This window comes from Choloepus didactylus, chromosome 2 (genome assembly GCF_015220235.1).
Source record: "Choloepus didactylus isolate mChoDid1 chromosome 2, mChoDid1.pri, whole genome shotgun sequence".
Taxonomy (NCBI): Eukaryota; Metazoa; Chordata; class Mammalia; order Pilosa; family Megalonychidae; genus Choloepus; species Choloepus didactylus.
In genome coordinates, this window is record NC_051308.1 from 119,348,120 (window position 1) to 119,372,117 (window position 23,998).

At 40.1% G+C, this 23,998-nt stretch overlaps 1 protein-coding gene across 4 annotated transcripts in view; it reads left to right on the plus strand.

Moving 5' to 3' along the window:
• The first annotated feature begins 4,428 nt into the window (after positions 1-4,428).
• NOTCH2 (notch receptor 2) overlaps positions 4,429-23,998 on the plus strand; it is a 195,282-nt gene continuing 175,712 nt past the window's right edge. Inside the window, exons 1-2 of one of the 4 annotated variants that reach the window (XM_037826241.1) lie at positions 4,429-4,709; positions 4,824-5,036. The gene's annotated coding sequence lies outside the window, so the exon portion shown is untranslated. The remainder of the gene's footprint in view (positions 4,710-4,823; positions 5,037-23,998) is intronic. The other 3 variants (XM_037826240.1, XM_037826242.1, XM_037826243.1) reach the window with 3 other exon arrangements.

Sequence of the window (23,998 nt, forward strand, 5' to 3'; positions counted from 1 at the left end):
TAAAGACCTAGGGAAGTTGAAAGACAAAACAAAACAAAAGTTTCCCTAGGTCTCACAGTTAGGAAGCTGCAGAGAGGACCCAAGTGCTCTGTCTCCAGCATCTACATTTTAAACATACATGCTCTTAGTTGGAACGGTGAAAATGAATGAGAATATCCAGACACTATGGGTAGAAAGAGGATAGCAAGGGGCCAAGGCAAGGACCCTGGAGCATATGCCCATTGAAGGATTAGGAAGAAGAGCTCTTAAAAAACACAGAGAAGGAACAGACAGGAAGAGATCAGAAGAGCTCAAAAGCCAAGTGTGTAGAGACATCAACAAAAAAAGAGAGTGTTTAACAGAGTCAAGGATAGCAGAGTAGTTGAAGATCAGGGCTGGGAGCTGGCAGTTGTGTTTTATCCTGGACAATATCTCTAACCTCAGGGAAGCATCTATAACCAACCATATTCCCCACCCAGAACCACAGAAATGGGAAATGAACCGGAAGTGACTAGTCACTGCTGACTTTGGAAGCACTGACCTGTTGCTGTTTCTTTGAGCTCTGCCTTGACTTTTTGACCTGTTTGGGAAAGTCTTTGTTTCAGGTCCCTGGTGACCTGGCTTTTGGATTCTTTACCTGTGTGTACACATCTGAGGTTCTGGACAAACCATCCCCTCAGCTTTGGGAAACCCAGCCTTACACCACATCAGTCACTGTGGAGGGAGTGAGGTTGGATGCAGTCCTGGAGGGATTGAGGTTGGATACCGTCCCTCAGCCCAAAGGCCGTGTCTCCTGTAATTCTCTGCAACTCTCCAGAAGGGAAATGAGAAGCTGTGGTCTCAGATGGTGGCTGCTGTATCTGCTCTGTAGATGTGGCAAGTTCCTGATGATGGGGCTTCTGGCTTTGAGACCACAGGCTGCTGATCAGACCTTGCCAAGCCTCGCAATGCCTGTTGCCAGAAGAGGCTTTTGGTCTTCGGGTGAGCCTACCCAGTTGCTATATTTTTTAATCCAGTTCCAGTAGTTTAAGGAGATACAAGGTTTATATTTATGGGGCAAACATTTGTGGGGACACTTATGTAATTGGGACTTCTCATGTCTACTGGGGAAACAGAGTACTGGGCAGTCCTCCTGCTACAGCCTGGAGAACCACACTGTGATTAGGCACCACTGGGACTTTCTCATAATCCTGCCCAACCAGAGAGAGTCCTTGGTACCCACCGAGTGGCCAACTACAACTTAGAGTGGGTAGCAAAGTACCCAGACCTGCTTCGCTCCCAGCAACTTGAACTGAGTGAGCCAATCTTAGGGGCAACTTGAGCTGAATGAGCCACTCGTATGTGGCACCTGAGAGATGAAGTTACCTTCTCCAGCATCTCTGGCTTTTTGTTCAGTTGTTGGTGGTACCCATCCATCAGCCTTCCATGACCCCATCCCCTAGTGAAAGTTGTAGAATTTCACAAATACAGGACACCCACTTAAATATGAATTTCAGATAAACAACAAATAATTTTTTAGTATAAGTATGCTCCCTGCAGTATTTGGAATATATTTCTGCTGAGAAATTATTCATTGTTTATCTGAAATTTAAATTGAACGAATTGTCGTATATTTTATCTGGCAACCCTACAACCACCACAGCCCCCATGACCTGAGGAATTCTGTAGGAGTTCATAGACCTTGGCACCCACTTGGTATCCACCTTTCACAAGGGGCCATTGGGACACTGTGAAGAAGGAAAACAGAGAAGTGGGCCTCTTCCAGGACTCCTGAGGTCCTGATCCAGTCTAGTTCCTCCATGCTCCTGGGCCAGCTCCGAGGGTGTCCATGAAATGAGACCTCCTGAGTGCCTGTGACTTTGTTATCCTTCCGTTGGCTGTATTTGGAAGGAAAAGAGAGGAAGTTGGCTTTCTAGAAGTGTCTAGACAGTTCACAGAGTCCATAATGCCCCTGGACCTGGGCTGGCACCAAATTATTAGTATCCTACATGATTTTCTAGAGAATAGCTTTTGCTTTTCTTGGACAATACCTTAATATACCTTTGAACACCTCCATATGCACCCTGTTCTGATTAAGCCTCCTTGTAGTCCTTGGTTACCTGAAGCACTGGCACCTCCAAAATTGTCTCCAGAAATGTATGGCGTTTCTGGACCAAATTCAGTGTTGCCTGATGTCTATGGTTCTGGAGTAAGAGATCCTCTGGTCACTTGAGGACACCTAACAATTCCCAGATACTTTCAGGTCTAAATAGTATTTCATTCTTTTATGTGCCCTAGTAATGACTTCTTAAAATAGAAAAGGAAGTTTATCTGATGTGCTGAAGTTGACAATATGTCCAGACAACTCAAAACTCCCTTCACTTCTGCCTCAATATAGCCCCATCAAGCACTTACTATGTGCTAGTCACCGTTCTAAGGACTTTACCAATATTAACTTATTTAATCTTCATAAAAACCCCATGAAGTATTGTTCTGGTTTGCTAATGCTGCCAGAATGCAAAATACCAGAAATGGATTGGCTTTTACAAAGGGGCCATACATTGGCTTTTACACAGTTACAGTTTTAATGCCATAAAGTGTCCAAGGTAAGGCATCAACAATAGGGTACCTTCACTGGAGAAAGGCCATTGGCATCCAGAAAACCTCTGTTAGCTGGGAAGGCACGTGGCTGGTGTCTGCTTGCTCCCAGGTTGTGTTTCAAAATGGCGTTCTCCAAAATGTCTCTGTGTCAGCTTCTTGGAGCAAACTCTGGGCTAGTACCTCCAAAGCATCAGCAAAACTCTGCCTTCAATGACCGTCTTCAAAATGTCTCTGTAAGTTGCAGCAGCAAGCTCCTTCTGTCTGAGCTCTTATATAGGGCTCTAGTAAACTAATTAAGGCCCACGCTGAATGGGTGGAGCCACGCCTCCATGAAACTTATCTAATCAGAGTTATCTAATCAGTGCCTGCTTTAATAATTTGTTTCCTTCCTTCCAGAACTAATTTTCTATGCAACAACAGTTTCATCTTTACCATTTTCTTGCACCCCTTCTTTCCAGCACTATTACTACCCCTGCAGCTAGGCAGCACCCGGAGAGCTACACGCCCACTAAAAGAACATTGATGAGTGTACCAAATTTGGGCTAGCAGCAGCCTTCAGAGAGAGGATTTGAGTTTAGGATGCCGTATCATTTTCCCTCTGATACATCCAGTCTACCCCTAGTGCCTAATGTAAAAGCTAGAGGATTGCTGGTAATAATAATAATATCAGCAACAACAGCAACATTTATTGAGCACTTACTATGCTATGGACCAGATACCATGCTATGCTTGGCAGCAACATTTATTGAGCACTTACTATGCTATGGACCAGGTACCATGCTATGCTTGGCATGTATTCTCTCCCTTAATCTTTACAACACTGAAACAAGGAGGATGCTGTTTTATTTCTAATTTTCAGTAAATGGTAGGCTCAAATTTCACACTTCAGTTAATTTAAAGGCTGGACATTCAGTCACTCTGCTGTCCCTATTATACACCAGTTGACTTTCTCCATGCCCAATTTCCCATTTTTTTTCTGTAATTTTCTCTTCTCATAATTCTCCAGTCACCCACCCTAGTCATGGGGGGTGAGGGGGAGGAGGGAAGAGACATGCTCTATGGACCCAGGAGGGAGTGAACTCAAAATGACACCATGGCTGACTTCAGTAGCTGGACTATGGGAAAGGGTGAGGGCAATCAGAGTTGTTTTAATATGGCCGTTTGAAACAGCAATCCTCGTTCATGTTATGAAGGGTTTGTTTTAAATATTTTCTTGTTTCATTCACTGAGGATGGATCCCAAACACATAGAACCATGCCTAGCTCATAGTAGATGCTCAATAAACATTAGCATGGGAATCCGGGAAGTTGGGCTTGGTCATAAAAAGAACAGGAGCTTCAGAAAATCTGGGTGGCAGGAAGGTGGTTTTTAGTAGAGGCTGATGACAGAATCTCATGACAGTGATCAACCATTTCTCAGCTACTCTCTGCCAGTTTGCTTCCTTCTGTCCTATTCCAACTGATCAATTCTATTTACTCTTCATGCATTTTCTCTATCTCCAAATCATTCTGTTTTCTTATCACACTTTTCTGATTCCTCATAGCTTTGGTTTATTATAACTCACCATGGCTCCTACTCTATTGCATGGCAACATTTCAATTTCAGCTTTTCTGTCTAGCTGCCTCATTATCTCCATGTTTCCCAATCCAAATCCCAGCAGGAGGTTATCTGATTGACCAGACTCATCTTTTCTATTCAATCCCTGGTTTGTAGAGGGGCAGCCCTAATGCCAAGGGCCAATCCCTAGTCCAATCAGGAGGCATCCCTGGTTAAAGAACAACCTAGCTCTGCTTCTCAGAGCAGGGGGCTGTGGGTGGGGCAGTTTCATCTAGAAGAGGAAGTTGGGTGTGGCAGGCACTGTGTTGACATATCCAGTATAGGACTCCTCCTGGGAGCCCACCTCTCATCTCTGAAATGAGATTATTGTTGTTAGGTCCCTTCATCAGGCACGTCTGAGAAAACCCAGCCAAAAGCAGCTGGTAACTTGCTGACTTTGGAATTCCTCTTGGCCTGCCATCTCTTTGTACCCTTCCTTCTGGGACTACCTTGGTATGTCAGCTTATTACCTGTTTGGAGTTGACTTGCTTCTGGACTGTCTCTTCTGCTCAGGTGACTTAGCTTCTAAGTGGACTGCTTGACTCTTGGAAAAGGTGAGTATTTAGATTTATCTTTGGTTCTGGATCATGCTTTCACCACTTGGATGAAATGGCCTCATCTCTTGCTCCCTTATCCCCTCTCTTCCACCCAAATCCACTCTGCTCCAGGTTATCATTTACCTGAGGTTGCCCTTCCTTCCCAGGGCCACAAAAATACTCCTGTGGGAATGACCTCAAGAAGTAATTGGTGGCTTTATGGAGAGCAATTTTGGAGGAGTGGTCGGGGCAGAAACATAACACAAGCAAGTTGAGGAAGTGGAAATAGTAAGTGTAAGACTACTCTTCTGAGAAGTTTAAATGAAAAGCAAAGGAGGAAAACAGGTAGATGCCAAAAGTTTGTGTGTGCTTTTTTTAAAAGAATTTGCTTCTGATTCTATAAGTACTAGTGATTCTGTAAAGCATTTTGAAAACAATTATAAACAGGAAATTGACAATTCTCTGTAATTCTACCACCAAAATACTTATGTTAATTACAACCTTTTTTTTGAGCACCTACTACATAGCAGAATTGCTAGGCACTTTAAAAAGAGTTTCTATTACTTGTATAATACAGAGTCCCAGTTGGGCCAAATTTGAGACAGACAAGTCTGGGATGCAGAGTAAGACAATATTTCTTCCCCTCAAGCAATGATTGACATCCATTGACTTATGGAGGGGCTGAGAAGTTTGCTGGGGGGAAAATTCAAGTCCTTGTTTCAGTAAAGTTTTAGTCACACATACACATGTCTGCTTTCCAGTGAATGCAGATTGTTGGGAAGCATGGTGAGGCTCCAAGAGGGAGCAGAACCTGTTGAGGAAGTAATCTGTAATGGAAAGTCTGGGCTTTAGTGCTTGAAGGCCATGGACAGTTGTCTATCATGGGGCTGGGCCTAACCCAGAATCTCTGCATGTGTCTTCCCAGAAGAAAGCCAAGAGGGACCACTGTGTAATAGAAAGAGCCATTTTATGGAACTCTGTGTTGTTCTAGGGCTTATCATCCAGTGGGTAACTGAGTGCAGCATCGAGAAAGAGAGCTTTCCTTTCTCACTTTGAAAGAGGATACTGACAGGCATCACAAAAACTATCCCAACCCTAAACTTCCCACAACACTAGTACCATGGGGCCAGTTGTGGTGGCAAGAAAAGTTTTAGTCCAACTTGCAGCAATTTTAATAGCAGCTGACTTAAGTTCATAACTTTTTACCTTGAGCATTAGTGCAGAAAAAAATGGACTCTCTTACTTCCTGTTTTTCAAAAACATCATAGACTAAGGTAACAGTGCAGGGCTCCGTGTGCTTGAGCTGGCCATGGACTTCTGGCTTATAGTTGTGTTGACAGGGCGTGCATCATGGTGTCTGGCTAAGATAACTGTAACATAAATGATGGCAGGAGCGATTCAAGGGCACAGGTAAGACCTGCTGACTGATGATTCACTCCCTGTCTCTGCAAAGACAACACCTTCTCCATGAGACCTTCCTTGAATGGTCTGTATAAAACTGAACAACTACTCCGTTGTCCCCAACCCCCAGTACCACCTAACCCACCTTTCTCTCCAGAGTACCCATCACCATTTCACCTACTGTAGTTTTTCTTATGTCTTCTTTTTTAATCATCTCTTTCCCTGCCCTAGAATGTAAACTCCATGAAAGCAATGTCCAGGTCTGCTATTTATTTCTGCGTCCCTGGCACAGAATAGGTTTTCAATAAATGTTGGTTGAGTTAATCCATTTTTGTGGGTTTCTCAGAAATATTTGGGGGAGAATGAGAACTAATAAGTTTTAAAATTAGCATTACCACATTTGGATTTCTAGCCTGGAGGAACCTAGGATATTTAGTTGCATTTATAACAAACCTACAATATATATAATATATACCTGTATTACAGATGAGGAAACCGGGGATTAGAGTGGAAGCAATTTGCCCAAGGACCCACAGACAATAAGGGCCAAAGCCAGTGTAAACTGGTATAATAGGTAAGAAGACCATGTAGGAGGTATGGCTGGAGCTGAGGCAAGAGCTAACAAAAGCCTGAATTGTTATGGTGGAAGCAGAAACAGAAAGAATGGCATAGAAAAGAAAAAAACTGCAAAGACTGATTAGAAATGTGGGAGACCAGATTTAATACACTATTAGAAGTAGCCCATAAAAACCAAATGAGGAAAAGAAGGTTTCATCTTAAAGGGGGTAACTTCATTTTATTTCGGAAAGAGAAGATTGGCTAGTTGAAAACTAAGGAAGAAAGAGACCAAGTAAATTCAAGTCCTTTCAGCTTTGAATAAATCTATGGTAAAACTGTATTAATGTGGATTTCAAACTTGGATTTTTAACTGCAAAAGAGATGGGAATAAAATACCTTATAACAAAAAAGAGTCAAAGTAGAGTCATAACAGTGGGAAAGATACTTTGGCGACACTATTCAAGGAGCGAACCAAGGAGCAATGCAAAGACTTGGGAAGCAGGGACTGTCAACATTAGGACGAAGAGGCTCCCGGGAAATATAAGAGGCCCTGGAAATAAGCCTTGGCTTGGGGGAAGGGAATTGCAGGAACCAGGTAAGAAAGTCAGGCTTCTCCATGATCCTGTCAGCCGCGGTTGCATATAAAAAGCTGTGCTCCTCCCAGGAACCTGGGGCAGATGACTGGACAGAAGGGTCAGCTAGGATGGTCAGCCCCACATGGTGAGGGACAGGGAGGGAAACTGAAGATTAACACATACAAAAAGTCTCTGGAGGCTCAATCCATTCCAGTCACACTGGACACGGGCTATGGAGGCAGCAGTCTGTTCATTCTTTCAGGTGCTGGGGATAAAGTGGAGAACAGGTAGTTTCCTGATTTCTCCCCTCACTTCTAGAAAAAGAAATGGAACAAGGTCTGGCTCTCCTTGGCACAGGGCTTGGGCAGCTTTGCCTGCCAGAGCCACACATCAGCTTGGGCAGTGTGGTCAGGGTGGAGACAGCAGGGCCTGACTGGTGCGCTACTTATTCTGTACATGGGATTTGTATTTATTTTTCCTTCTCGGCTTGGTATTGCTCACTGATATTTGGTAAGCGAATTAACTGCTCTCATGTTTTCTCATAAGCATTTTTTAATATAAAAACTTATGACAGTTTGGGGTGGGGGACGGGGTTGGGGGAGTTCTGATTTTCAGTCCTAAAAACAACAGTGTGCCTACATTGCTGGATTTTATAATCACCTAAAACAAGTATATTCAACTCACTTAGCAGCAACAGCAACTAGGGGAAAGGGCATGACCCTTCACTCCTTTGTTGCATGGCCAAATCATGAGTCACAGTGGGGAAGCCATAGTAGAGTGTAAGACACCTTAAATCACTGCAGGACCTGGGGGTCAGTGCAGCAAATAATCTGGAGAGATGATCTCACCCATAACTCTTTAAGACACAACACTTGGGAGCCGCCTAACTCATAAGGCAAGTCTGACAGGGAACCTCTCAGGTTAGGGAGGGCACTCCATCTCACCCAGCTCAAGGAGGCCCACGAGATGACCATCGTCCCCACAGGCAAGAGGATTCCTCTTACATACTGGAAGGTAATGGAAGAAACAGAGCTGGTATAATCAACAATCCAGCCCCTTGACTTATTTAGTGCACTGGAGATGAATACTCAGTGTTTTCTCCACAATGTTGTATCTGATAGCAAGACTTCTATAATGGCCTATTTAACAGAGAATATATATATTTGTCATTGACTCTTTGATAGCTTCTAGCCTAGTACCTTTACTAGAAATGGAACTCAAAATATATTTATTGAAAAAATGTCACACTATTAGAAAAATGAGAAAAGAGGAGAATGCACAAGAGGAGGCCCAAGAATGAAAACTCACTTTTAGATCCTATTTACTTTTGGCTCTATGATTATAGGTATAGGTTCTAGTTGAAAAGATTTCAATCTCTGCTTTATTATAAACAATGAGGATTCCAGGAGACAGAAGATTTTAGGAACCACTTTAAAAAGTTTCCATATGTGTGGTCTGTGTTGTTTCAGTCTCAGTCTTACACCCCATTAAAAATTTAGGCTGTTCATTTCTACAAAGAATTTTAAAGCAGAATCAATCAGTGCAATTCAATCTTAGCATTTATTAAGTGCTTACCCTATGCCAGGCACTTTTCTAATCATTTTACATGTATTAATTCATCCAACCCTCACAAAACTCAATGAGGTATGTGTCATTATTGTTTCCATTTTACAGATGAGGAAGTCAAGGCACAGGGAGTAAATAAATTGTCCAAGATCTCACAGCTAGTGAGGGATAGATTCAGGATTCACGCCAAGGAAGTCTGACTCCAGGGGCCACACTTGGAGCCACCAAGCTACATTGGCTCTGCAAACTTCGCCATCTCAGCACACATTCTCCAAGTCAATGGTTTATTAAAACAGCACTTAGATGTTTAAATGTTTGGCACTTGTCTATTGGGTGGTTATCTGTAACCCATTGAGATATGTTAAGTTTATTTCTAAAACTGCCAAGCTTAGTTTTTAAAACCATCTGTTTCTGTTCTCTTTTTCACAAGAGGCAGTGGTTTGGATTGTAACCTTTTAAGAACCAAGATAAGTGAAGTAGAGCTGCTTTTGTGAGGACAAATGGTGGAGGGTCTTTCTTGTTTAGCATTACATACGTTGGGCCAGCGCTCCAGAATCTTGTTTGTAATGGGTATCAGTTGCCAGTACATGAAGACAGCTTACATTCCAGTGAAATATTAAAATCATAAAAATTTTAATTATATGCATTAAGATCTTCTTATATAACACAAAGAATCTTTTATTTTTGTTGCCTGCTATTTTTAAGTCAATACATAATTCCTTCCCATTTCTCCCAGGTTTGATATAACTAGCCTTTTCACAATTGATATCCCCAGGGAAAAACTAGGAGAAAGGAAGTAGATGGGGAGACATTCAGACTTAGTATTTATTCATTTGTGATACTTTGCTATTTCAGTAACTTGATCATGATATTTTCTCCAACTTCTGCTAGGACTAGAGTGCAGAAGAACCTCAACTGGGATGACAGCATTTCTCCTTTCTATTGTTATTTCTTGCATAGGATGTATTTTTTTAAATTAGTAATCATCTTATTTTGAAGATAAGAGAACAACAACAAATCTCAGCCTACATATTGGGGATTTTCCTAAGGAATATTGTTTCAATTTTCATCATGAGATGAAAGAGAAGCTAAAATTACTCTCATTTTAAAAGTTTTAGACAGTGCATTTTGGTTTAACATTTGCTGTGAATTTTAGAACATTTTCTTGTGTCATAGAAACTAGCTAGAAGACTTTCTGATGCCAAGCCACTGTTAATCTTATGCCCCCAAATATATTTTATATGCAGTTCAACAAACGAAAGATACTTTGAGTGGGTTTGGGGTAACTGAGCTGTGAGAATAAGCGTTTTCTTCTTATGTATCAGGTTCCAGGAGATGGAGCATTGGGAGCACTCCTACTTTTTTCTCACGTACGGGAGGACTCTCAGTAGAGGAGGAGCACTCTAGGGAGGTAGAGCTCCTACAGGACACAGCTTGGTTGGTTGGGTAATGTTCTGAGACCTACCGCATTAGCTTCCTCTCCACAGGTAAGCCAAGCAATTGAAAGCAGTGAGTCCAGGCACAGCTCAGTCAAAGCCCAGGGGTTCCTGGCAACACAGCCCTCACTCACCCCCGCTGGAGAAGGAGTGGGTCTGTGAATAAGGGATGAGTGATGTCCCACTTTCTTTCTCTTTCTGTCCACCAAAATAATAAGCAGTCCTCTTTTCTTTTTCTAAGTGCCTGTTGTCAAGGAGGCTCAACTCAGTTGAAACATCTCTAAATCACTGTGGCTGGTTTAAAAGTCACTCCATAAAAAGTATGCCCTAGTACAAATTTATCAGCTGTATTTTACAGTAAAAAGAAACCCAGGGATATAATTTACATGAGAATATTGTTCAAAGTGAGAATTTTCTTTTGTTTTATGAATAAATATAGACTTTATACTAAGAAATTAGATAATTTACATTTTGAACACTAAATACTAGGTACTGGGTATTATTTCATAGGAAAAAATGAAGAATTCATTAAATTTTAAAAATTAAAAATATAAAATATCTAATAAATTAAACCTAAGTAATTACATTCTTTTTTTTTCAATTTTATTGAGATATATTCACATACTATGCAGTTATACAAAGTGTACAATCAGTTGTCCACAGTACCACCATACAGCTGTGCGTCCATCACCAAAATTAATTTTTGAACATTTTCATTACCACACACACAAAAGTAATAAGAATAAAAATTAAAGTGAAAAAGAACAATTAAAGTAAAAAAGAACACTGGGTGCTTTTTTTTTTTTGCCCCCATTTTTCTACTCATCCATCCATACACTGGACAAAGGGGAGTGTGGTCCATATGGCTTTCCCAATAATACTGTCACCTCTCATAAGCTACATTTTTATACAATTGTCTTCAGGATTCAAGGGTTCTGGTTGTAGTTTGATAGTTTCAGGTATTTACTGCTAGCTATTCCAATTCACCAGAACCTAAAAAGGGTGATCTATATTGTGTGTAAGAGTGCCCACCAGAGTGACCTCTCAACTCTTTTTGGAATCTCTCAGCCACTGAAACTTATTTCACTTTATTTCACATCCCCCTTTTGGTCAAGAAGATGTTCTCCATCCCATGATGCTGGGTCCAGATTCCTCCCCAGGAGTCATATTCCACATTGCCAGGGATATCTACACCTCTGGATGTCAGGTCCCATGTAAGGGGGAGGGCAGTGATTTCATCTGCCAAGTTGGCTTAGCTAGAGAGGGGGCCACATCCGAGCAACAGAGGCATTCGGGAGGAGGCTCTTAGGCACAATTATAGGCAGACCTAGCCTCTCCTTTGCAGCAACAGTCTTCCCAAGGGCAAGTACTGTGGTAGAGGGCTCAACCTATGAAACCACCAGTCCCCAATGTCTGTAAGCACCTCAGCAACCATCGAGGCAGGGAAGCCCAACACCCCTGCATTCTCCCCCAGCAGTGTTCACATTAGTGGTAGTATATAATATTTCTCTTTTGTGCCTGGCTTATTTTGCTCAACATTATGTCTTCAAGGTTCATCCAAGTTGTTATGTGTTTCACGACATCATTCCTTCTTAATGCTGCAGAGTATTCCATTGTATGTATATACCACATTTTATTTATCCACTCATCTGTTGAAGATCATTTGGGTTGTTTTCATCTCTTGGCAATTGTGAATAATGCTGCCATGAATGTTGGCATGCTGATATCTGTTCGCATCACTGCTTTCAGATCTTCCAGGTATATACTGAGAAGTGCAATTGCTGGATCAAAGGGTAACTCTATATCTAGTTTTCTAAGGAACTGCCAGACTGACTTCCAGAGTGGCTGAACCATTATACAGTCCCACCAACAATGAATAAGAGTTCCAATTTCTCCACATCCTCTCCAGCATTTGTAGTTTCCTGTTTGTTTAATGGCAGCCATTCTAATTGGTGTGAGATGGTATCTCATTGTAGTCTTAATTTGCAACTCTCTAATAGCTAGTGAAGCTGAACATTTTTTCATGTGTTTGTTGGCCATTTGTATTTCCCCTTCAGAGAAACATCTCTTCATGTCTTTTGCCCATTTTATAATTGGGCTGTCTGTACTATTGTCATTGAGTTGTAGGATTTCTTTATATATGCAAGATATCAGTCTTTTGTCAGATACATGGTTTCCAAAAATTTTTTCCCAGTGAGTTGGCTGCCTCTTCACCTTTTTGACAAATTTCTTTGAGGTATAGAAACTTCTAGGCTTGAGAAGTTCCCATTTATCTATTTTTTCCTTTGTTGCTTTTGCTTTGGGTATATGGTCTAGGAAGTGACCTCCTAATATAAGGCCTTGAAGATGTCTCCCTACATTATCTTCTGAGAGTTTTATGGTACTGTCTTTTATATTGAGGTCTTTGATCCAGTTTGAGTTAATTTTTGTGTAGGGTGTGAGGTAGGGGTCCTCTTTCATTCTCTTGGATATGGATATCCAACTCTTCCAACCCCATTTGTTGAAAAGACTGTTATGTCCCAGTTCAGTGGCTTTGGAGGCCTTATCAAAGATCAGTCGGCCATAGATCTGGGGGTCTATCTTCAAATTCTCAATTCAATTCATTGATAATTATATATATCCCTTTGTGTCAGTACCATGCTGTGCCGGTTTGAGTGTATTGTGTCCCCCAAATGCCATTATCTTTGTGGTTTTGTGTGGGGCAGGCATTTTGGTGATGGTTGGATTTGCTTGGAGTGTGCCCCACCCAGCTGTGGGCAATGATTCTGATGAGATGTTCTCATGGAGGTGTGGCCCCACCCATTCGGGGTGGGCCTTGATCGGTGGAGCTACATAAATGAGCTGACTTGGGGGGAGGAAGAGAGTGCAGCTGGGAGTGATGTTTTGAAGAGAAGCAAGCTTGCTAGAAAGGAACGTCCTGGGAGAAAGCCGTTTTGAGGCCGGAGCTTTGGAGCAGATGCCAGCTGCCTTCCTAGCTAGCAGAGGTTTTCCGGACGCCATTGGCCATCCTCTGGTGAGGGTACCGGATTGCTGATGTATTACCTTGGATGCTTTGTGGCTTTAAGACTGTAACTGTGTAGCGAAATAAACTCCTATTTTATAAAAGCCAATCTATCTCTGGTGTTTTGCATTCTGCAGCATTAGCAAACTAGGACACATGCTGTTTTGACTACTGTGGCTTTATAGTAAGCTTCAAAGTCAGGGAGTGTAAGTCCTCCCACTCCATTTTTCTTTTTTAGAGTGTTTTTTGCAATTTGAGGCATCTTCCCTTTCCAAATAAATTTGATAACTAGCTTTTCCAAGTCTGCAGGGTAGGTTGTTGGAATTTTGACTGGGATTGCATTGAATCTGTAGATGAGTTTGGGTAGAATTGACATCTTAATGACATTTAGCCTTCCTATCCATGAACATGGAATATTTTTCCATCTTTTAAGGTCCCTTTCTATTTCTTTTAGTAGAGTTATGTAGTTTTCTTTGTATAGGTCTTTTACATTTTTGGATAAGTTTATTCCTAGATTACTTGATTTTTTTAGTTGCTATTGACAATGGTATCTTTTTCTTGAGTGTCTCTTCACTTCTTTCATTTCTAGCATATAGAAACATTACTGACTTATGTGTATTAATCTTGTATCCCACTACTTTGCTAAATTTATTTATTAGCTCCAGTAGCTGTATTGTCGATTTCTCAGGGTTTTCCAGATATAAGATCATATTATCTGCAAATAATGACAGTTTTACTTCTTCCTTTCCAATCTGGATGCCTTTTATTTCTTTGTCTTGCCAGATTGCCCTGGCTAGCACTTCTAGTACAATGTTGAATAACAGTGGTGACAGTGGGCATCCTTGTCTCATCCCGATCTTAGAGGGAAGGTTTTCAGTCTCTCACCATTGAGGACTATGCTGGCTGTGGGTTTTTCATATATGCTCTTTACCATATTGAGGAAGTTTCCTTTAATTCCTACCTTTTGAAGTGTTTTTATCAAAACGCGATGTTGGATTTTGTCGAATGCTTTTTCAGCATCTATTGAGATGATTATTTGATTATTCTCTTTTGATTTGTTAATGTGTTGTAATACATTGATTGATTTTCTTATGTTGAACCATCCTTGCATGCCTGGAATGAACCCCACTTGGCCATGGTGTATGATTTTTTTAATGTGTCTTTGGAATCTATTTGCAAGTATTTTGTTGAGAATTTTTGCATCTATATTCATTAGGGAGATTGGCCTGTAGTTTTCCTTTTTTGTGGCATCTTTGCCTGGTTTTGGTATTAGATTGATGTTAGCTTCATAAAATGTGTTAGGTAGTGTTCCATTTTCTTCAATGTTTTGAAAGAGTTTAAGTAAGATTGCTGTCAGTTCTTTTTGGAAAATTTGGTAGAATTCCCCTGTGAAGCCATCTGGCCCTGGGCATTTATTTATGGGAAGCTTTTTGATGACTGATTGGATCTCTTTGCTTGTGCTTGGTTGGTTGAGGTCTTCTATTTCTTCTCTGGTCAGTCTAGGCTGTTCATATGTTTCCAGGAAATTGTCCATTTCCTCTACATTATCCAGTTTGTTGCCATACAGTTGTTCATAGTATCCTCTTATAATTTTTAAAATTTCTTTGGGATCCACAGTAATGTCACCTTTCTCATTCATTATTTTGTTTATATGGGTCTTCTCTCTTTTTGATTTTGTCAGTCTAGCTAGGGGCTTGTCAATCTTGTTGATATTCTCAAAGAACCAACTCTTGGTGTTATTTACTCTATTGTTTTTTTTGTTCTCATGTCATTTATTTCTGCTTTAATCCTTGTTATTTCTTTTCTTCTACTTGGTTTAGGGTTATTTTGCTGTTCATTTTCTAGCTTCTTCAGTTGCTCCATTAGTTCTGTGATTTTAGCTCTTTCTTCCTTTTGATGTATGTGTTTAGTGCTATAAACTTCCCCCTCAGTACCACTTTTGCTGCATCCCATAGGTTTTGATATGTTGTGTTCTCATTTTCATTCATTTCTAAATATTTAGCAATTTCTCTTTCTATTTTTTCTTTAACCCATGGATTGTTTAGGAGTGTGTTGTTTAACCTGTCGCACTGGGTTTTTTGGTGCAGCTCCAGGCTGTGGCGCCAGCGCCAGGCAGGAGCATTCCCAGCCCGCTGGGAAGATGGCTGTAAGGGGTGTGGTTATTTTCCCCTTTTGGCTAACCTCTGCCTTCCACCCTCTGAGACAATTAGCAGTGGGTGTGCAAAAGGCTATCATCCATGCCAGATGTTGAGGCGTTTGCACAGCCCTTTCCTGCCGTGCTGCATTGTGCAATTCTCACTGCCATATCCGCAGCCTCTTTTGGGTTTTTTAAAAAAGAACTAGTATGCCTCCAAATGCCAACCCATGGTTTCCCCACACTGCAGCATGGCTGCTGGATATTCAGTGGCTTACTCACTCATTTCAGAATGCAGATTCCTGGTTTCACCAAGTGCATGCACGGTCCCTGTGGATTTAGCAGAAATTGTCCAGCTGGTACATCACTGGAACTGGTGTTCTGGGTCACTTTCTGGCTTTTATCTAGTATTTTTCATGGAGGAGTTTTTTTTTTCCCTGTCTCTCCTAACCACTATCTTCTGGAAGTCCTAGTAATTACATTCTAATATCAATGAAGAATGTTTATAGTGGAGAAGTATGTTCAGGAAACTTGTTATTTAATTAAGGGAAAAAACCTCTGGGTAAAGGATAGTAAAATCATATTATCAGCAAAAAAAGATATTTTACAAAAGTCACTCAAAGGCTATAGTATCATTAAGTAAACATCTAGTACCATGGTGGCTAAGAGAAACTTTTGCTTTATTTTTTAAACATTTTTATTATGAAATATAATATATATGCAGAAAAGTGACAGATTTCAAAATACAGTTTAACCAATAGTTATAGGGCAAATTTCAAAGTATATAATGGGTTACAGTTCCACAATTTCAGGTATTTCCTTTTGACTGTTCTAATACACTGAAAACTAAAAAGAAATAGTTACATAATGATTCAGTTGTCATAATCATTTGTTAAATCCTAACTTTTCTGTTACAGCTCCTCCCTCTCATTTGATCCTTTTCTTACTCTACAGAGATATTTGGGCAATGACCATTCTAACTCCCTCATGTTGAAAAAGGGTGTCAATATTATGGGGTATGGGAATGCAACTGGTTGATGTTCTGGGAGAGACTAGTACCTCTAAGTTTTGGGGTTTATCTGGCACAGAAACAATCTGGAGGTTTTAAGATTCTGAAAAATAAACTAAAGTAAAACTTTTATAGAGCCTTAGATAGAGCCCTGGGTATTCTTTAGGGTTTTCAGGAATACTGTTGGTTGGGGATTGGCATACCATCCTTTGCTTTCTTTTTTGATGAATAGAAATTAGCTCTCTTGCTGGAAACCCTAAATTTTAAATTTTGTTAATCATGTCAGTGTTATGCCAAAATTAAGCAGAAATGTCAGAGCATATTTTTTACTAAGTCAAATACATATAAAAATTATAAAAGTGACATGGAGGGCCTGATAGAGCTCTGTGTATTTTTCTGAACTGAGAACCAGTTAATTTTAAGTAAATAAAACTGTTTGGTTTCTCCCAGGCATCTAATGTTTTCAAAATGTATTTGCCATATTACTTAAAGGATTAAGTAATAATAATCTGAGTTCTGTTTATTTTCCTTTAAAAAGGAACAATTTGAAGAGACCATTCTTTACCCCCTCAAGGTAAAGGAGGCGCCCATCCTTTTAATCATGTGAATAATTTAATCAGAATCATTGTCCACTGTCAAGAGAATGGTTTATATAACCTTTAGGTCAACCTGTGTTTCATGGTTTACTAAGATCTTGACACTCACCTCTGTAAACTGGAGACAGGTTTGTTGTTTGTATTACCAAATATTGACTATAAACTAAAAGAGGAACCTCCCTTATAGGATTTCAGAATATTAGATCAAAAGAAACCTGAAAACTGATCTAGGGTAAGCCATCATTTTGTAGATGAGGAAACAGAAGTTTAGGGTGACTTCTTGGTCTCGGCAAGTTGAGGCACAGACAGGCCTGATTTCAGACCCATGCTCTGACACTGATATCATGGAGCGCCTTTATTTCCTGGTGAATTACCTGGTGAATGAGTGTGTTTTGCACTGGGAAGACAAAAATGAAAAAGACTCAATTCCTATTAACAAGGAGCTTACAATCTAATACAGAAAAGAGATATGTAGACCCAAAGGCATTATGTTGCACTCTGTACACTGTTATTAGAATGATCTTTCTAAACACAAATTAGAAGTTATCTGTCCACTGGTAAAAACCCTGACATGGCTCTTCATTGCCTATAAAGTAAAGTTAGGCACCTCACCTTTAGCCTCCTCCTTGTTCTCCAACCTCCTTTCTAACTGGTTCTATGCTGATGCCCAATATCTAGCCATAGAGAACCAACTGCATTTCCCTAAATGTAGCGTGCTGTTTCATTCTGCCAGGACTTGGCTCATGCTGTCCTCTGTCTGAAATGCCCTCCCCTTGTCATCCTCCAGGAAAGCTATCTCCTTTATAACATTTCCTTAGTTTTCTCTCCTCTGATCTCCAATCTCACAGGCAGAATTGACTATTCTCTCTTTTTTTTATTGTCCACTGTGTCTTGTCCACACTTCTCCTGTATAGATGTTATAATTATAACATTTATACTTGTCTTTCTCTACTAACTGAAAGCAAGCTCCTTGATGGCAGGACAACCTTTGTACCCTTAGAACCTAGTCCAGTGCTTCGCTCCCAAAAACTGCCTTGAGCGAGCTGCCAAAAGAAGTGCTTGCAAAGAGCTATGGGAATGCATGAGAGAAGCAGCAGCCTGTGCTTGGAGGAGTTGCTCCAGAGGATGAAGCATATGCATCAAGTCTTAGATGAACAGTAGTCCATCAAGATGGGGCTGAGGGAAAATGGCTCATACCTAGTGGCAAGAATAAAAGGCACAAAGGTACAGAGGCCCAAGAAATGATGACATGTTTGGGAAATGTTGAGGAAGACTGAGAGATGGATGTGGAGATTTGTTGTTGTTGTTGTTGTGAAAGAAGAGGCTACAAAATTAATTCAGGGCCTGCATGGGAAAGGCCTGGCAATCTGTGCTAAAAAAGAAGTTGTTGTCTTTCGTAATTTTTTATTCTGGTAATATAGATAGAGCATGAAATTTGCCATTTACATGTACAATTCAGTGGCATTAATTATATTTACAATTTTGTGCTCTCTCCACCATCCATTACTAAAATTTTTCATCATCCAAAACAGAAAAGAAACGCATCAAGCACTAACTCCCCCTTCCTTCTTTTCCCAGCCCTGGTAACCTCTAATCTCCTTTCTGACTCTACTCTTATTCTAGACATAAGAAAGGAGTTTTGATTGTATCATCAGGAGCTAGAGAAAGAAGCACTGCGAGCATTCAAGACGATATGACTAGATTTGCCCATCAGTGAGGAAACGTGAGGCTGCAATAAAGTAGGGGCTGCTCAAGAGAGGGGTGGGACTGGCAGCTCTGAGCCCAGGTAGGACGTTGCTGATCTGAGAATAGTTCTGTTGAGAAATGAGGAGGGCCTGAGCCAAGGCAGTGGAGATGGAGAGAAAGAGAATGGCTGGAGAAACACAGCAATGGTGGAAATTTGAGTGATGACTGTGTTGAAGATGAAGAATAAGGGAAAAGAGGAGTCAAGAATGATTCTGCACCAGGGGCTTGGGGGAGGGAGGAGAAGGCACAAAGTTTCTGTTTGGGGTCATGAAAAAGTCTGTAATGTTGTGATTGTGAAAGCCTTATGGATCACACTCCCCTTTATCCAGTGTATGGATGGATGAGTAGAAAAATGGGGGCAAAAAAAAACACAACAAAAACAAAACTAAAGGAAAATATAGGACAGGAGCCAGGGGGAGATGATTTGGGTGTTCTTGTTTTACTCTTATTTTTTTATTCTTATTTTCACTTTTTCTGGTACAAGGAAAATGCTCAAAAAATAAACCAGGGTGATGAATGAACAATTATATGATAGTAATGTGATCAATTGATTGAATACTTTGGATGATTGTATGGTGTGTGAATAAATCTTAATTAAAAAAATTCTTTGTAATGGATGGTGATGATGGTAGCACAGCATCATGAATGTAACTAATACCACTGAAGTGTACACTTAAACATGGCAAACATGGCAAATTTCATGTTATATTTACGTTACTGCAATAAAAAACAGAATGGTTCCAAGTGTTTATCTTGCATGTTTAAGCAGATGGTAATGTCCTGATAAGAAATGCAGGAGTAAGAGGTTTTTTAAACATAATATTAAGTCAAGTTTGAGATGCTTGTGAGACGCTTAAATGAAGATGCCGAGAAACCAGTTGGAGTTATGTATCTCGTACTCAGAAAAGAGTTTAGGTTATGAGTATATCTAGATATCTAGATGATAACTGTATTCATAGGAGAGGATGAAAGCTTCTGGAGATCATGTGAGAATGAGGGAAGGTCTGGGATGAGATCCTTGGGAAAGAAGGAAACAGAGGAGAATGAGATAACAAAGAGTGAATTGCAGTAGAAAAGAAGTAGGAGCAAATCACATGTGGAGTCATGAAAGCCATAAAAAAAAGAGAGTTCTTTAAGAGGGATGGAAGTTAACAGGGTCAAAACCAAAGAAAGGATAAGGAGGATGAGGATTGAAAAGAAATCCTGGAAAAGCTATAATATAAGGCTGCAAACATACTCATTGGGGGCTGGAAGAGGTCCAGCTTAAGCTAGCCTCAGAGATGAGCCAGTGAATCAGACACAAAAGGTCCCTTCTAGTTCCTAGTCCTGTCCAATTCACAAGCCTGAAGTTGAATTGAAACTCTGGTTTATGGTAAATAGCCTCATCTGTTCAGGGCTGGTAAAATTGAGGTGGTTGGACTGACCATATCCCTGGAAAGAGGGGCAAGAACTTGATAAATAATTGAAGGGCTTTGACATTTATTATATCCTTCATTTGTATGAGGTAGGTTATGGTTAAGGAGGTGGCTGTCAAGAGAAACAAAAGAACAGCATGAAAAGAAAGGGATTGTTAGAAGCGTTTGCTCCTTAAAAAGGTGAAAAGGTGAAGTGCTGAACAGCAGTCCTAGAGCTCTTCATTTTCCTGCTTCCACATAGTCTAGAGTCTATTTATAGGAAAACATGAATTAGTATGGCCAATATAGGCTTCTGTGGGCTAGCAAAAAAAAAAAAAAAAAAAAAAACTAGCATCAACATGTAATTAGGTATTTACAGGAAAATTTTTCCAAATTCCTCAAAACTGTCTTACAAATGGACTTTAGATTAATGCTACTCAAAATGTGATCTGTAAATGGTGCTGAAATTGAGAGTAAGCACTTAGAACTTGTTAGAGCAGATAGAGAATGCTGTGACATACAAGCACACCTCAGGGGACTCATGCCATTGAAGAGGGGTAAAGAGTAGATTGGGTGTTGTGGAATTTGTGCAGTGAGTCACATTTGACATGAGCTGTACTCTAGTCATGTGTAGGACAACATATAAGATTACATCAGTTTGGAAATTTAAAAAAAACAACTGGCTCTTCACAATGGATTGCTTTAGATCACAACCTACTTGTAAGTTATGATTTCTTAGAATTTGTTTTGAAATTGAGATGTAAAGTGAGAGGAAATTGGAAATCATTAAAGAAGATAGAAATTGAAGATGGAAATGTCCAATATTACCTTCTAAGAAAATCTCCTTTATTAAAAATAGACCAGTTTTTGCTGTTCTGTTCATTGTGATATCCCCGTGGTTTATAACAGTACCTAGCACACAGTAGGCACTATATAAGTACCTATTAAATATTGAGTTAGTTGCACTAGCTGCAACATAGCGAACAGATTGAGGAGGGGAAAGGCTAGAATCAGAAAAAATGGCTAGGAAGGAGGCTGATGGGACTAATCAGCTGAGTGGATACAGAAATAAAAAATTATCTAAAAGAAACAATTTTCGGACCAAGATGGTAACATAAGATGCTCCAGGGTTCCATTCTCCCATAAACTCTTTGAACAACTAGCAAAAGCTGGCAGAGCCATCTTCCTCGAAATTCCACAATACAGTTAAAGGGTGCAGTAACTGGGTTAAATGGTTGCAGTAACTGGATGAGGGCCAAATCAAGAAAATGCAAATTTAAGAAAAAGCAGTAGGAGAAGCTTATGGTGCCTTTGCTGGTCCCTCCCCTACCCCTTCCCCAGCACAGTGTTGAGCAGGTCTGTACTCCCACTGTGGTCCCTGGCCCTGTTCTGGAGGGAGTAGACTAAGCCATGTGCACGCTTGGGTGCCTGCATGTCAGTGCCAATCTATTGGTGGCAGCTTGCAAGGCTGAACCATGACACTCATCTCTGGCTTGCCCTCCCAGAACTTTCCCTGGAAGCAGAAGCAACTTGTGGACAGCAAAAGCAGTATAAGAAACAATTAAATCAAAGTGGCCTGGGGCAAAGGATTACCAGGTTTAAGTCATACAATAGAGCACCTGGGAGGAGGGAAGGAATCTATTTCATAGGAAGTACAGTGGACATTTGGATTCTTGTAAGTGGGGGAATCCCTAAGGCCCTTAGCAAGTACAAACCTAAACAAGACACAGGCTCAGAAAAGACAGAGAGGGCCACTACAGTTCGCTTTCACCATGGACTGATCTTCTTGATAGGAGGGCTAAACACTGAAGAAGAGAACCAGCTAACACAGAGCCAGTATGCAGACTGTGTGTTGGGGATTGCATCATATCTCCCACAAGAGCCATGATCAGTTCCCAATCCCTGGTCCTGTGGGTGTGAATGCATTTGTAAGTAGGACCTTTGAAAATGTTATTAGTTAAGGTGTTCCCAAACTGAATGAAGGTGGGCATCAGTCCAGTATGGCTGAAGTTCTTATTAGCAAAGAAAATTAGATATAGAAAACAAAGCCATGGGAAGCACAAGAAATTGGATGTCAACAGAACATGGAGGATAAAGGAGAAGATTTTGCCATGTACATTGCCATATGGCAGAACGGCCAAGGATTACTAGAATGCCATAGTCTTTGGGGAGAAGGCCTTGCCTTGCTGACACCTCTATTTTGGATTTCCCCTAGCCTCAAAACTGTGAGCCAATTAAGTCCTCTTGTAAAGCCAAGCCATTGGGTGATATTTGTTTTAGCAGCTAGGAAATAAAAACGCTGTGTAAGATGTTTTTTGCATTGGTTTGCTTGTTGTGATTAGCTTCTGGCACGCTAGGAAATCTCTGTCATATCATGAGCTGGATACAAACTTAAGGAACAGACAGCTCAAGGACTAAATCCCAGAGTTAACACATTTAAATATTAAAATATACAGTGTGTAACAAAAGATTACAAGACAATGACATGGGAAATGAATGCCCATTCAAAGGAGCAAGATAAAAATTCAGGAATCATCAACTGAGAAACCAAACCTTGGGCATACCAGACAAAGGCTTTAAAAATTGCTCAAAAAAAAAAAAAAAAAAAATCCACACAAAATTGCTCAAAGAGATAAAAGAAAACATAGAGCAAGAACTAATATCCTTTAGTTATTCTGAATGAATAATGTGAGAATCTCAATAAAGAGATAAAAATTTTTAAAAGGAACCAAAAAGAAATACTGGAGTTGAAGACCTTGATAACTGAAACACAATATCTCTTAGAGGGTTGCAACAGCAGACTAGAGATGACAGAAGAATCAGTGAACTCAAACATAAGACAACTGAAATGAATCAGGCTGAGGAGCAGAAAGAAACAAGAAAAAGTGAACAGAGTCTAAGAAACCTATGGGACACGATCAAGTATACCAATATATGCATTATGGGAGTCACAGGAGAAAAGAAGAGAAAAAGGGGAAAGAAGTAACAGTCAAAGAAATAGTGATAGAAAACTTCCCAAATTTAATGAAAGACATGAAAATACACATTCAAGAATCCCAACGGAGCCACAGGATAAATCCAAAGAGAACCATGTTCAGATGACATATAGTAGTCAAACTCTTGAATGCCAAGGGCAAGGAGAGAGTTCTGAAAGTTGCAAGAGAAAAGCAATGTGTTATGTACAAGGGAGTCCCAATAAGATTGAGTACCAATTTCTCATCAGAAACCAAGGAGGCAAGTAGGCAAAGGAATGAAATGTTTAAAGTGCTGGAAAAAAAAATTGCCAACCAAGAATTTTATATTGAACAAGGATATCTTTTAAAAATGAGGGAAAGAGTAAGACATTTCCAGAAAAAAAACAAAAGTTGAGGGAGTTTGTCACCAATAGACTTGCCCTACAAGCAATGCTAAAGGGAGTTCTTCAGACTGAAAGGAAAGGTTACTAGACAATGGATTGAAGTGGCATAAAGAAATAAACATCTCCAGTAAAGGTAAATATAAATGCCAGCACTATTGTATTACACTTTTTGATATGTAACTCCACTTTTTACTTGTTATCAGTTGTAAAATACAAATGCATAAAAATGACAAATCTATGATTTTGGATACATGGTGTATATAAAGTATAAAGATATAATTTGTAACAAGTACAATGAAAAGGTGGGAGAATGGGGGGGGGGCATAGGAACAGTGTTATGTATGCTGTTAAACTTCAGCTGGTATCAAATCAAATTTGATTGTTACAATTTTAGGATATTACATTTAAGCCCCATGGTAGCCACAAAGAAAATATCTAAAAAATATATAAGAAAGAAATGAGAAAGTACTCAAAGTTGTGTGCAACAAAAATTCAAATAAAAAATAAAAGTAGGCATGAACAGAAGAATTGAG